The 14037-nt window shown below is 50.4% G+C and overlaps 1 protein-coding gene across 1 annotated transcript in view; it reads right to left on the reverse strand.

Moving 5' to 3' along the window:
- Positions 1–14037, reverse strand: part of SLIT1 (slit guidance ligand 1) — a 175461-nt gene that overhangs the window by 158407 nt on the left and 3017 nt on the right. The gene's annotated exons all lie outside the window — the stretch shown is intronic.

Consider the following 14037-nt stretch of genomic DNA (forward strand, 5'->3'; position numbering starts at 1 on the left):
AGCACTCACCTCCTAGAGGTGTGGTGAGGCGTACATGACAATATTTCTAAAACACTGAGAGCAGTGCCTGGCACACACAGGTGCTCTCTGCGTCGGTATTACCTGCTGTGAGTATTTCGCTATCACCGCTATCGCTGTCGTGCCCCTCAAGGACCATGGCTCCACCGGGAGGGTGGTGCCCCAGACTCAGCTCAGGCTGGGGCCAGACGGGCAGCACCCCAACGAGCAGGGAGGAGCCAGCAGCTAGCCAGGCTCTGCAGGCCCCAGGATGCAAAAATCCAGGGAAGAGGCCCTAAGGCCATGCTCTCTCTTCCAAAACTGACGCGTGTGCATCTGCCCTTCTCCCCCAGGAGGAAATACACTCTGGAGGCAAGTGGCCCTGATTTCCATCAGCTCCTGTGTGGTCCTAACCTAAAAGAAAAACCTCAGTGGTGAACGATTTTGAAGAAAATCCTCTGAAGCAAAGTTACCAAGGTAAAAACAAAAACACACAAGGATTTCGTGAATCCTCTCAGGAAACAAAACTCTGATCCCCAGCACCTGCGTGTTTGGTGATAAACTGAAAGAACCCCTGGGATTTCCTAGAGCTGCAGGAATAAACAGCCTGGGTCCCTCCCGGGGTGTTCTGGGGGTCCCACATGCCTCACAGCGTTTCTTGCCCTAAAGCTCCACCACTCCTAGTGCCAGTTCCCTATGGGACCAGAACATCTTACAGGGCCCCAAACCTGCCATGGCAGTGAGGAGGCTCAGGCCACACTCCAAATCCCTTCCCGCCAGATCTCCAAAAAAATAAGCATGCAGCTCTGACCGTAGCTGAGACAGGCCTCTGGGGGCAGGGGGCAGGGAGTGGGGGGCGCTGTATACCTCGGCTCCGTCCTTTGAAATCTTACCCTGGCCAAATCCACGCAAGGAGGGCCTGCAGAGTCAGGAGAACTGAGGGAAGGAAGGATTTCCCTACCCAGCCAGGGCCCACACACGACAGGCTGAACTCCGCAACCCACAGGCCGCCCAGCTGCACACCCATGCCGTTGCGCCCGGAGGGCCTGGGGCCCCGCAGAGCCACCTAACAGGGCTCCCCACATTCCCTCTGGCTCCCCTCCAATCTGTTCTCCTAGCCACAGCCAGAGGGATCCTTTCAAGATGCAATCTGATCGTGTCACTCTCCACTTAAGCCCTTCAATGAATCCCCATTGCTCTTGGAATCGAGACAAAATCTCTACCGAGAACTACAAGGCCCGCGCGGCCTGCCCCCCACTCCCCCTTCTGATTCGCTCCCTCCTGTGGCAGGGCCTTTGAACTGCCATCCGTTCTGTCTAGAATACTCCTTCCTCTTTGCCTGATTCCAAGTGTTCCTTCCAGCTGGTCAAGCTCCCTATCACAGGCCTGCAGAACAGCCCAAACTCCTCCTCTGCAGCACAAACCAGATGGATTTGGGGGCTTCCTTGACTGGTGTCTCAGCCTCTGCGTGAGTTTATAAGCTCCCTGAGGACATGAACTGTGTCAGTTTTTTCTCACTGTTGTATCCTCAGAGCGTAACACAGTACATGGCACCTCATAGATGCTGCATTAAGTTACTGCTTGAATGCATGAATAGATTTGCATTAAAGTGGACATATTTCAAACAGCAATGGGTTGAGTGGGTTTTCCAATGTTTCCCTGCTCCCCGCACCAAAGAGAAAAAAAAAAACCCTATCCTAAATAAGAATTACTCTCCCCGGGGTGCCTGGGTGGCTCAGTCAGTTGAGCGTCTGACTCTTGAATTTGGCTCAGGTCATGATCCCGGGGTCATGGGATTGAGCCCTCAGTCTGGCTCTGCACTGAGCATGGATCCTGCTTGGGATTCTCTCTCTCTCTCTCTCTCTCTCTCTCTCCCTCTCTCCCTCTGCCCCCCACCCAGCTTGCTCTCTCTCTCTCTCTGAAAAAAGAAAAGAAATGCTCTCCCTATCCAATCATTATGTTGTAAACCTGAAACTAATCTAACACTGTGTCAATTCTACTTCAGTTTAAAAATAAATGGGGGCGCCTGGGTGACTCAGTCAGTTGAGCGTCCAACTTCGGCTCAGGTCATGATCTCACGGTCCGTGAGTTCGAGCCCCACGTCAGGCTCTGTGCTGACAGCTCAGAGACTGGAGCCTGCTTCAGATTCTGTGTCTCCCTCTCCCTCTGACCCTCCCCTGTTCATGCTCTGTCTCTCTCTGTCTCAAAAATAAACAAACATTAAAAAAAATTTTTTTGGGGGGGCGCCTGGATGGCACAGTCGGTTAAGCGTCCGACTTCAGCCAGGTCACAATCTCACGGTCTGGGAGTTCGAGCCCCGCGTCAGGCTCTGGGCTGATGGCTCAGAGCCTGGAGCCTGTTCCCGGTTCTGTGTCTCCCTCTCTCTCTGCCCCTCCCCCGTTCATGCTCTGTCTCTCTCTGTCCCAAAAATAAATAAATGTTGAAAAAAAAAAATTTTTTTTTAAAAATTTTTTTTAAATAAAAATAAATAAATTTGAGGGCACCTGTTTGGCTCAGTTGGTTAAGCATCTGACTTCAGCTCAAGTCATGATATCACGGTCCGTGAGTTCGAGCCCCGTGTCAGGCTCTGCACTGACCTCTCAGAGCCTGGAGCCTGCTTCAGATTCTGTGTCTCCCCCTCTCCCTCTGTGCCCCTCCCCCCCTCATGCTCTGTCTCTCAAAAATGAGTAAATGTTTAAAAATATTTTTTAATAAATAACCAAATTTTTAAAACAAAAAAAATTTTTTAATTAAAAAGAAATGCTCTGCCCAAATGGACATCAGCCAAGAAAAGCTCCACGCACTGAGGACACTGCTGTGTTACCAACAACTTCCTATAGCCCACAGGTGAAGAGACTGATTTTTACTCAGCGGCTCTTATAGGAAAATTCCAGCCCCCAGGGCTTCAGCTGCTCTGTTCCTCTACTTCCTTCAACGCACCAGCACTTCTGCCGCAGGGCCTTTGCCCATGCTGCTCTCTCAGCCCAGGACTTCCCAGAACAGTCCTTCCCTCCTCACCTGCCCACCAACACATACACCTGACTGACTCCTAACATCCTTCGGGGCTTCAACTGAAACATCTGATCTAGACCACCTCTTTTATGTGTTCACTCAGCTCCCCCTCCAGAGCTGGGACTGGAATTTGGAGTTGTGTGCAATAATGTGAGATCCTTTGTTAAAGGTCAGTCTCTCCTGCCAGGCTAGGAGAAGCAGAGGCCACATCTGGTTTGCTCCCCGCTGTACGCCCAGCACCCTCCACACAGTAGGTGTTCACTAAATAGAGTGAAAATAGGCTGATAAGCAATCCTGCCCACCGAGCCCGGCTGCTGCTGGCATAACTCGGCCCAAGCGCGGCACACAGTCCCGCCAGCTGGCTGAGCCTTGCCCACAATCTTCAGGCATCAGTGGGTCATGATCAGGAGGCTCCCCCAACACCTCCTGCCCCAGCAGAGACCACGGGCCTAGTACCAAGTGCTGGGACTGCCCTCCAGCATACAAGAAGTCAAGAAGCCCCAGGGACGAGTAGTCAGGGGCCCCATGCCAGGACAAAGATGCTGCTGGTCGCACTCTGCCTCAGGCTCCTGGGGACCCATCTTGCTTCCTTGGCTCGAATACTAGAAATATCTATACGATCACAACCAAGCCAACTCATTTAAGCCTCACGAGAGCATCTGGCTCACATTATGAGGAGACTGAGGCATAAAGCCTTTGAGTAACTTGTTCAGGATCAGCTAGCTGGTAAGTAGGTGGAGGACGTAAACCTTAGCATGTCTGACTCCAGAGCCCAGATCTTTCTTTCTCTCTTTTTTTAATTGCAATAAAATACACATAATAAAACTTACCACTTTAACCATTGTAAGTGCACAGTTCAGTAGTGTTAAGTGTATTCACCTTGTTGAACAACAGATCTCAAGAGATTTTTCATCTTGGAAAACTGAAACTCTGTACCCATTAAACAATAACTCTCCATTCCTCCCCCCCCCCCCCCCCACCCCCACTGCGCCCTTGACCCTGGCAACCACCATCCTGCTTCTGTCTCTAGGAATTTCACCATTTCAGGTATCCCATATGAGTGGAATCATAATAGTATTTGTCTTTTTGTGACCGGCTTATTTCACTTAGCATTGATGTCCTCAGAGTTCATCCATGTTGCCACATGTGCCAGCATTTCCTTCCTTTCTTAAGGCCGAATATTCCAACTGTGTGTGTGCACCACGTTGTGTTTACCCAGTCATCTGTACATGGACGCTTGGGCTGCCTCCACCCTTTAGCTGTTGTGAATAACGCTGCTATGAACATGTGCAAATATCTTTGAGACCCTGTTTTCAATCCTTTGGCCGCATAGCCAGACGTGGACTTGCTGGATCATCTGGTAATTCTGCTTAATTGTCTGAGGGATCGTCAGAATGTCTTCCAGAGGGGCTACACCATTTTACATTCCCACCAATAGTACACCCGGGTGTTTCCACACCCTCACCACCAATTGGTATTTGCTGGTTTTTTGATAGCAGCCCTTCTAATGGGTGTGAGGGGGTCAGGGCCCAGCTGTTAACCCCCATTCCATGGTGTATTCTGTTCTGAGGCGTGAAGTGCACCCCAGTCTCTTCATTACCAAGGCCTGGACTTGCCCTCGCCAATCCCCTTCCCAGGTCTGGGGCCTAGCCCTAAAAGCACAGCCCTGCCCACCTCAGGCCCCTGAGAGGCTATCCACCAGCTAACGCTCTGACGCTGAGTCCTCCCACAACACCTCCCCACATCTCCACCCCCGACTCTGCTCACTGAACCCCCACCCTGAGGCTGGACACCTCCCTGTGCCGGCCTGCACTTGGGCCCACCCTGCAAACATGCGCAGGCCGGACTCAATCGCGGCCAATTTGTCTTCATGCTCCAGGGCTAAGCCCCCACAGGGGTTTCACAGGTGCTGAACGAACGTAGGATAAATGAGTGAATGAATGAAAGAAGCCAGGCCTTATTAAGATGTGTGGTACAGTAGCCAGATTTTAAAGACTAAACACAAACACATCTCAGAGCCTCAAGGCTCAGGGACCCTGGACACCCCGCTCAGCAGCCGTCTGTGCCCCCAGGCACATGGTACGCCTCTCCAACCCACTCCTCAGCAGAGCAGCGATAATAGCTTCTTCCAGGGACAGTTGTGAGCAGAAAAGGGCAGAGGAGGGTAAAGCAGGGCTCTGAGCCTGGCCCGGGCTGGGGGCTCTCTGTGGTGACCGCAGACCCCATCACAATTCCCCGCTGCTGCTCTCCTTCTCTGACCTGTCTCCCCATCCCCAAGGGTCTGGCTCCTCATTTCCAGATCGCCCCCCAGCCCTCCATGCTCCGGTCCATCTGCCCCTACACTGCCGGGCCCACTCCCCCTCAGCGCTCCTGCGTGCTTTCCCCTCCCGCAGACTTCCTCACGGCTGACTCACTCCCAACCACCTGCCTTTGCCTCCCACTTCTCCCAGGAAACAGGCTGCCCAGCTTGGCCAGTGACCCACACCACAGGTCCAGAAGCTGTCCTCAGGCAGCCTGCCTGCTCTCCCAGGTGAAGCCCCCTCCCCATCCCCAAACTCCTTCTCCGGCATGGCCAAGAACCACCTGGCCAGGTTCGGATCCACAAGCAGCCAGGAGCTCTTGTTCTCCACCTTCTCCTCCCCTGTTGCCTTCTCTTCCTCCTGAACCCACCCACCCCCGTTTTGAAAGTTTATTTATTTATTTTGAGAGAGAGAGAGAGAGAGAGAGAGAGAGAGAGAGAGGAGTAAGGGGAGGGGGGGGGGGGGGAGAGCCTCCCAAGCAGGCTCTGTGCTGTGAGCTCAGAGCCTGATGTAGGGCTCAATCCCATAACTATGAAATCATGACCTGAGCTGAAATCAGGAGTCAGACTCTTAACTGATTGAGCCACCCAGGTGCCCCCTCTTTTTTTTTTTTAAATGAGATATATAATTGACATACAACATTATGTTGGTTTTAGGTGTACAACACATTGATTAGATACCTGTATATATCGCAACATGATCAGCACAGTAAGTCTAGTTAACGTGTGTCACCTCACATAGTTACAACATTTTTTTCTTGTGATGAGGACTTTTAAGATCTACTCTCTTAGCAACTTTCAAATATACAATACAGCATTTCTTTTATTTTATTTACTTTGAGAGAGAAAGCAGATGAGGGCGGTACAGAGAGAGAGAGAGAGAGAGAGAGAGAGAATCCCAAGCAGACTCTGAGCCATCAGCACAGAGCCCGATGTGGGGCTCAATCCCACAAACTGTGAGATCATAACCTGAGCCAAAATCAAGAGTTAGACACTCAACCCACAGGGCCCCCCGGGTGCCCCTGGAATACAGTATTATCAACTGCAGTCACCATACTGTACTCGACATCCCAGGACTTACTGACTTTAGAGCTGGAAGTCAGTACCTTTGACCTTCACCCACATCACCTCCTGCCATCTTACCGTGGGCGGAAGCTAAAGTCAAGTCTCATGAGTCTTCAGAGGATGCACTTTCCTTACCAGGAAACCCAGTGCTTCTCTCCAGATGTGTTCTGGGCACCTCCTGCATCTGAATCGCCTGAATTGCCTTTGCCAAAAACCTGCTGAATCAGCATCTCGGGGACGGGTCTCGGAATCTGCATTTTATACCAGCTTCCCAGGAAATTCTTTTTTTTTTTTTTTAAGATTTTATTATTTTGTAAGTAATCTCTACACCCAATGTGGGGCTCGAACTCACAACCCTGAGATCGAGAGTTGCAGATTCTACCAACTGAGCAGCCAGGCCCAACCACTGCCCCCCAACCCAGGAAATCCTTATTCCTGTTGAAGTTTCTGTTCCACCTCTTCCCCAGGAGGCCTTCCCAACTGTCTCTCCAGTCCACATGCTCTACAAAGTAACCATCCCCTATCCCTACCCTTAAGGTCACCTTTTAAATGTAGCTGATTATTAGCAACTCAAACAAAAGAAGTAGAAGCCAGGTTCTCTTCTCCCGCTCAGCCACCCTCCCCAAAGTTCACTCCATTCCCAAGATCATTCCCCCAGGCTGGAGGCTTAGGGCCCCATGACCTTCTCATTAGCTCTCTCTGTACTTCCTGCCTCGGTCCAGTCCTGTTTCTTCCTGTGGCTCTGCCTCTGTGGCTCAACTCCATGAGGACTGTGGCTGTTGCCCACTGGTACCGTAGCAAATTGCCACACGCTTAGGGGCTTAAAACAACACATATGTATTATCTTACAGCTCTGGAGGCCCCTTTTGGCTCATGGCCCCTCCCCCATCCTCCCACCCCTTGCTTCCATGGTTATATCTCCTACTGAAGCTGTTCCTCCTGCCTCTCTCTTACAGGAACCCTGTGATGATGTCAGGGCCACCCTGATAACCCAGGATCATCTCTCATCTCAAGATCCTTAACTGCATCTGCAGACCCCCTGTGCCATGTAAGGCAACATATTCACGGTTCCAGGGATTGGAACAGGGACATCTTTGGGACCATTATTCAGCCCACCATGATGACTATATTTTCTAAAGCAAAGATCAGAACCATAAAATGTCTTGCCAATGTTTTTATTTTGTTAAACTTTTTTTTTAAGTTTTATTAATTTAAGTAATCTGTAACACCCAACACGGGGCTCAAACTCACAACCCCTCAATCAAGAGTCACATACTTTTCTGATTGAGCCAGCCAGGCACCCCACATCTTGCTACATGCTTAAAAAAAAAAAAAAAAAAAAAAAAAAAAAACAACTCATTGAACACATCTTTTTTGAGCACCTACCAGACAATGGAACTACAAAGATACATGAGACACAGCCCTGCCCTCAGGAAACTCAAAACCCAAGGTACCCATCAAACAAACCAGCTTCTTAAAAAGCAATAAAGTGCTCTTCCTTCCAGAAGAATTCCAATTAATAAATGTAGAAGGAATGAGGGAAATAGAAAATCAAAATTGCATAATAATGGTTGTAGGCAAGATCCATTAATGGATGCTAAAATTAGTAGGTAAGAATTTGAGGACAAAAAGTCTATGGCAGCCTCGACGTATCTCCCCCAAATATTTATTAACAGCAAATGTGAATTCAGTAATGTCACAGGGAAGAAAACAGGCAGACACTGTCTTAACCAAGAGATTAAGGTTAACATCACCAGCAATGAGACCTATCAGTGTCACCTACCGCTGACAGGATGCACGGGGAAGGGCACACCATCCCTGCGGCATTCCTGCCAAAACTCTATTACCTCAATCCAATCAGGGAGAAACATCAGACAAAGCCAAAATGAAGAGCCTTCCAGAAAATAACTTACCAGTACTTTTCGGAAGTGTCCATGTCCTGAAAAGCAAGAAAAGACTAAGGAATTGTCACAGACTGAAGGAGACTAAGGGGAAATGACAACTAAACATCATGTGGAATCCTGGACTGGACCCTGGGATAGAAGAAGGACCCTGGGGCACCTGGGGGGCTCAGGCGGTTAAGCGTCTGACTCTTGATTTTGGCTCAGGTCACGATCTCATGGTTCTTGGGATTGAGCCCCACATTAGGCTCTGTCCTGACAGCACAGAGCCTGCTTGGGATTCTCTCTCTGCCCCTTCCCTACTTGTTCTCTCCCTCTCTCTCTCTTCCCCCACCCAAAATAAATAACATGAAAAAAAAATTTTTTTAAGAAAAAGGACGCTAGAGAAGAAGTTGGTGAAATCCAAATAAAGTGTGTAGCTTACTTAATAGCCTTGTGCCAATGTTAACTTCTTAATTTTGATCATCACGCTATGGGTAAGAGAGATGTTAACATTAGGGGAAGATGGGGCACCTGGCTGACTCAGTAGAACACGCGGCTCTTGATCTTGGGGTTGTGAGTTCGAGCCATGCACTGGGTGTAGAGATTACTTAAAAACAAAATCTGAGGCACCTGGGTGGCTCCATCGGTTGAGCATCTGAATCTTGATTTCGTCTTAGGTCATGATCCCAGGATCATGGGACCAAGCCCCACGTCGGTCTCTGTACTGGGCATGGAGCCTGTTTGGGATTCTCTCTCTCTCTCTCTCTCTCTCTCTCTCTCTCTCTCTCTGTCTGTCTCCTTCTGCCTCTCTCCCTTGCTTGCATGCACACTCTCTCTCTCAGTATAAGTAAGTAAATAAATAAATATTAAAAATAAAATAAATAAAATCTTTAAAAAAAGAAAAGAAAACATTAGGGGAAGCTGGGTGAAGGGTATTTGTACTATTTTTGCAACTTTCCTGTAAGTCTAAGATTATTTTAAAATACAAGTTGCTCACATTTTTGTTTTAAGAATAAAATCACAGCAGTGGCAGTGAAACCACTGTCAATGGAAAAGCCAGAAACCACAGTGACCATAACCAAGTGGCCTCCCCGCCACCAGCCGGTCTCCCCCTCCACACCAGAGCCAGGCAACAGGATGTCGTAAAACAGTACTTTGCACTTGTCACCCTCCTCTCAAAACCCCTGGGGTGAGTGCTCAAAGGGTCTTTTCAAAAGGACACAGGGGCAGCCCGAAGGGGCTCCCCCAAACGTGGGACACACTCTGAGCGTCCAAATAAATAATGATGGGAACAACCCAAGGAACAAAATAATAATCCCTGAATCCACCCTGTTATAAACAGACAAACAGATGGAGGAAAAGGCCAAGTTCTTTCTTGCGGTAGAACGTCAGCTGATACGCAGAGAAGCAACGAGGATGCTAGAAGTGACTCAGCGACGGCTGCTAAAACCAGTGGCAACGGACGTCCCAACGTGACCCACTGAGGACACAATGCCACTTACGTAGCATAACCTGCCAGAAGTGCATAACCTGGGCATAATGATGAGGATGGAACAGATGAAGCCAGACGGAGGGACATTCTACAAAATAACTGGCCTGTCTTCTTCAAAACTGTAAAGGTCAAGAAAAGCAACAGGCTGAGTAGTCCAAATTAAAGGAGGCTACAGAGCTGTCACAAGTGAATGCCATGTGTAATCCTGCACACACCTTCCGAGAGCCACGGATGACATTGTTGAGGCAACGGATGGAGAGCAAACAGAACAATGGAGCAGATACCGGGACTGTAGCAATGTTCAGTTTTCCGATTTTGATGGCCGTATTCTCAGAAAATCCACACCACGCTATTTAGACAGAAAGACTTACATTTCAATGTAATCTTTTTTTAAAATATGTTTTCTTTTTAAGCAGGCGCCATGCCCAACACGGGGTTTGAACTCACCACCCCGTGACCAAGAGCCACAAGCTCCACCGGCCGAGAGAGCCAGGCGCCCCTCCAACCTAATCTTAAATAGTTCCAAAAAACAAAACTGTGCCTATGCATACTATAGGATAGAGCAAACAGGGAAATATGAACAATCGAATGTGGATAACAGGCATATAGGAGCTCCTGATGCTTTTGTTGCAACTTGTGTACAAAATTGAAATTATAACAAAACAGAAAGTTACATGGAGCACCAAAGAGTCTTTTTGGGTGATGAAAATATTCTAAAATTGGATTGTAGTGATGTTTGCACAACTCTGAGGATTAAAAAAAAAAAAAAACACTGAATAGTAAAAGAAAAAAATTTGTTTTGATAAAAAAATGTTATGCACACACATACACACACACACACACACACACACACACACACACACACACACTCCCTCTGATGGCTCCCTATTTCCCAGCCCCATGGCCTAGTGCCCATCCATTACCCTAACCTCCTATCTCAGAACTCACCAACACGAATGTACCCACTGGCTGGATCCACTCCTTACTCTCCTCCCCAAATGTATGGCACTCACTTTCTCATGCCCCAGGTTCCGCTGCCCTCGCTGCAGCTCGGCCCTTACCTAGGTCCTGCCCGGCCCTCAGACCCCATCAGCCCCTCCTGCCCACCCCAACTCCCGTCTCTTCATCTCTGACGCTGATGGACTACTTGTCCCAGCGTTACTCTAAACACTCTACACAGAGTATCTCATTCAAACTCAGCCCTGCAAGGTAAGTGTCATCATTGGCTCCACTTTATAGATGAAGTAATGGAGTCACTAGTGAGCCGGCGGGGATCTCTCAGGTGGTAGTTGATGGAGCCAGGATTCAGACTGAGCCATCCTCACACCAAAGCCAGCGCCGGTAGCCGCTGTGCTTTAGTCCCCATAGACATCTTCGCACACCTGCTCTTCTGCAGACAGACCTTTCTCGCCCACCAGCCTGCAAGTTCCCTGGGGAGCGGGTCCACACTCTGGACCTCTCATAACACTATGCACACAGCAGGTGCCCAACAGCTGTTTGTCCGCCACAGGCTGGGTTCCAGAAAGAAGAGGAGGGGGTTGCAAACTCCATCAAAAAGAGGAGCCCGTTCTCCACCCCCACCCCCTCACCCCCACCCCCTCCCCAGCACAGCCCAGCTCCCTGGCTACTGCCCAAGGCCCGGCCGTCATCTGCTCTGGGTAATAAGTATTTGTATGGCGATAATTACAGCATTTGGGGAGAAAATCCCATTAAGCAAGAGCCCTGCCGAGCTGCTAATGCCGGCACAGGACTGGAGGCCAAGCTCCTGTCTGCTTCCAATAATGCAGGAGCCTCCCGTCCCTGCCACCCTTCACCCGGCCCCAGAGAGCACGGCTGTCCCCTTCTCACAGCCCCAGGCAGCCAGGACCACCGAGGACCAGCCCCCTGCCTCCGAGAGGGGCACGGAGGCAGGGGCAGTGTTCTCGGGGGCATCCAGAACACCAGTGGCTATGCGGTGAGGGAAGAGGGAGCGGGGCCATGCTGGGACCCAGAAATGAGTGGTGCCCCAGTTCCTTTCATGTCCTTGCAATTCTGTCACCTTAATAACAATAGTAACACTACCATTTATGGGGCACTTGCTGTGTGCTAGGCCCTGTGCAAAGTGCCACTCCCAGCACTGTCGCATTTAAATCCTCACAACCAGCCTCGCAAGCAGGTCTGCTATCGTCCCCACTTTGTAGGCAAGGAAACGGGGTGCTGAGGAGTCACGCCTTCTCCAGAGTACTTACCCCAGTTTGCCATTATGTGTTTATTCTCATATTGTGCCATTCATCTCTACCTCCCTTACTGGGCTAAAACTCAGGGAGAGACAGGTGGTTTGGTGTTCTGTCCGGCACTATTCACTCAGCACGATGCAGACACTCGATAGACAGCTATCTGTTGAATGAATTAATTAAGCCCCATAACTTGTCCAAGGTCCCCCCAGCTGCTGAGAGGCAGAATGGGGCTAAAATCCCAGGCAGTCTGGCTCCAGAGCCATGTCCTCACGCCATCTACCCTGCAGAGAATCCCTGCAGGCCACCACCCTGCTCCCTCCTGCAAACTGCAGGAGACAAAGCTGCCCAGGTCCAAGGAAGGAGCACTCTGGACGGCCAGACTCCAGAAGAGTCCCTTGCAGCACCACCAACACTCACGTGCTTACCTCCCAAGCTCTCTCCTGCCCCACCGGAATCCTCAAACCTTTGCTTGAGCTTCTCAAATAATAATAATAACATCACCCAGTTAAATCACAAAGCATTTTCACACAGCCCTGTGCCAAGCACATCACCAGGCCCTCTACGTGCATTCGCTCCCTTAATCCTCACCATCAACCTGCAAAGCTGTCATCATCGTCCCTTTTACAGATGGGGAAACTGGGTCTCAGAGCAGATGGAGTGACAGCACCAAGGGCCTGCCACCGGTCATGCAGAGCCCAGCAATAAGCCCAGAGCACCTGCTACTGGGGCCACCAGCCCCACTTAGAGGCAGCCTCCCCTGCACAATGCAGGTCTCCGCTGCAGGAGACCACAGTACAGACATGGCTGCGGTCTGGCCCCCTGACCCCTCTCCATGACCAGCACCCAATCGTCATTTGGAATTCCAAACAGGCTCCTGGCTGTCCTGGGAAGTCTTCTTTGGGCATGCCCACCCAGCCCCGTTGAATGGGGCCTCCAGATTCAGGGGGCCGGACCAGGAAAAGGCAAGGGCCCTCCAGGCCTCTGAAGCAGGCAGGTGAGCTAGGGCAGTGGACAAACTGGCCACGATGCAACAGAACGAACGAATGAACGTGGCCATGCAAACTGGCCACGATGCAACAGAACCTAACGAACAGCAGATCATGCTGGGCCCGAGGTGCGAACGGAGACCAATGGGCCTCCCCCAGGGCCTTTCCCGGCCTTAGCATCCTCAGGCCTCTCCTGTCTCTGCACCCTGCACCCACGAGGGCAATCTGTGACAGATCTAGAATACAAGTGCCTGGGGTGGGTGGGAGAAGCGGTGTCCCCGCATATTACACCCTCTTATCACACTCTCCTGGACGCTCTAGTCTAAAAGACTGTTTTAATTTTTAAAAACTCCAACTGAAAATCAAAGTCGTTGAGTAGAAGAAAAGACAATTAATAGCGTCCGTGGTTAGGTCCCTCTGAGCCTGAGTTCTACAAAGAGATGAAGCTTCCAGGCCTCCTCCACCACACCCCTAACCCTCACTCCGTATTTTAATTGTTCCATTGCAGCGAATTATTCAGCGTCCCTGCCTCACGCAGCCCGCCAGCCCCACAGCCCCTCTGGCTGAACCAATCTCCTCAACAGCTCTGGAGTCTGCATGGCTCTTTCCCAGAAGTCTCCGCAGCAAACCAATCTCTTCCCACTTGGGGGGACAGGCCCGGACCCAGAGTTACGGGATATGTGATCATAAAGTTGCCGGGTCTCATGAGCTGCCATAGAAACTGCCCAGAAGACAAAAGGCGAAGGCACAGCTGCACTCTTTCCCAATTTCACAGCCGCAGAAGCCACTGTCTCAGGCTCTGACACTGCACGACACCCCTATCGATTAGACAGGGCGTTTGCTACAGCTATTTTGGGTCTGCCGGGGCGCTCACCAAGGCCTCTTTTCAGGGTGTTCTATTCCTCTTCAAATGGCTCTTCAGAGGCCTGCCTGCTGCACAGGCTTTCACCGCCTGAGAAGTTTTGCACTCAGCAAAGACCAGACTTCCCCCGGCTTCCTCCTGGTAAGTCACCCCTGGATTCCATCCCTGAAGTCCCCAAAGGAAAAATCCAGAGAGAGAGAGAGAGAGAGAGAGAGAGGACTTCCT

The sequence above is a fragment of the Felis catus genome, chromosome D2, assembly GCF_018350175.1.
Source record: "Felis catus isolate Fca126 chromosome D2, F.catus_Fca126_mat1.0, whole genome shotgun sequence".
Classification (NCBI taxonomy): domain Eukaryota; kingdom Metazoa; phylum Chordata; class Mammalia; order Carnivora; family Felidae; genus Felis; species Felis catus.